This window comes from Oncorhynchus masou, unplaced genomic scaffold, assembly GCF_036934945.1.
Source record: "Oncorhynchus masou masou isolate Uvic2021 unplaced genomic scaffold, UVic_Omas_1.1 unplaced_scaffold_17751, whole genome shotgun sequence".
Classification (NCBI taxonomy): Eukaryota; Metazoa; Chordata; class Actinopteri; order Salmoniformes; family Salmonidae; genus Oncorhynchus; species Oncorhynchus masou.
In genome coordinates this window covers 1-1077 of record NW_027007935.1, presented here as the reverse complement: position 1 = coordinate 1077, position 1077 = coordinate 1, and the positions used below count along the sequence as shown (strand labels likewise).

Genomic DNA, 1077 nt, shown 5'->3' with positions numbered 1-1077 from the left:
ACAAAAAGCATCTCGGAACGCACAACTCGTCGGTCGTTGTCAGTGGATTGTATTGGCGGGAAGAACAAAAATATCGTCTGCAGAGTAATCGAAGTCGCCGCATCTAATGTCAAGTCACAGGTGAGCTGCCTTGTTAATCCCTAAAAATAAATAATAACACGATTGCGTTAAAAATACCCATTAAGCCATTTGTTAAGATTTCCCCCATGTGGACCTGTTGTCACTCTTACCCTGATGGTTGCTGATATTTCCAGACACTTTTTCGGTCTTATCTGAGGAATGTTATCATTTATATCAGAATGGCCATATTCTGAGGCCAGTTTAGCGTTCATTCAATGACGATTTACTACTCTCTTCCATTGAAGGCCATATTGAGGTTAAATCAATGACTGGAGTTTTTCATTGATAAAAACAAATGACTATTGAAAGTGCAAGTCGGTATTGTGCATAAATTTACTGGTCTCTGTGGTGATTTTAGAAGGCTGTGCCTATTTCTACTTTTACCCCATACTCTTTAACCCGATACCCAGGTACTGTGCTGTAGTCAGGATGGCCGAGCAGTCTAAGGCGCTGCGTTCAGGTCGCAGTCTCCCATGGAGGCGTGGGTTCAAATCCCACTTCTGATAAGAGTCATGCTGCTTCGCAGTAATAATGTGATTATGAAATAACAACTTCACTCAGTGAAATAATAATTTATAAAAAACACTCTCAAATGCAAACCTTCTGGAGCTGAGCAAAGATCAAGGAAAATAAGAAAACAGATGTACTTAATAACAAATGAATGGGGGGAACATTTAATGTTATTGCATTATAATGAGTTACTGCATTTTCTTTCATTTGTAAAATTATCACTTTCTGTAGGCTATGCCTGGTGGCCCTTTCAATCCTAACAAGACTGTTGTCGTGGCCGAGTGGTTAAGGTGATGGATCGAATCCTGCTGACAAAAAAACTGCATTTTCTTGACCCCTCCGGGGATTTCAAGACCATTAGTTGTCCATTTGGGATAGGACTGCAGGCCATCTATCCCACCTCACACCTTAACACACCTGGTTATCCATCCTTCAAGCTCTGTAGGC

General features: G+C 40.9%; 1 non-coding gene across 1 annotated transcript; it reads left to right on the top strand.

Annotated features, from left to right (window-relative positions):
• Positions 1-543: 543 nt before the first annotated feature.
• On the top strand, positions 544-626 carry trnal-cag (transfer RNA leucine (anticodon CAG)). Its single transcript has one exon. It is a non-coding gene; the product is annotated as a tRNA-Leu (tRNA).
• The last annotated feature ends 451 nt before the right edge of the window (positions 627-1077 follow it).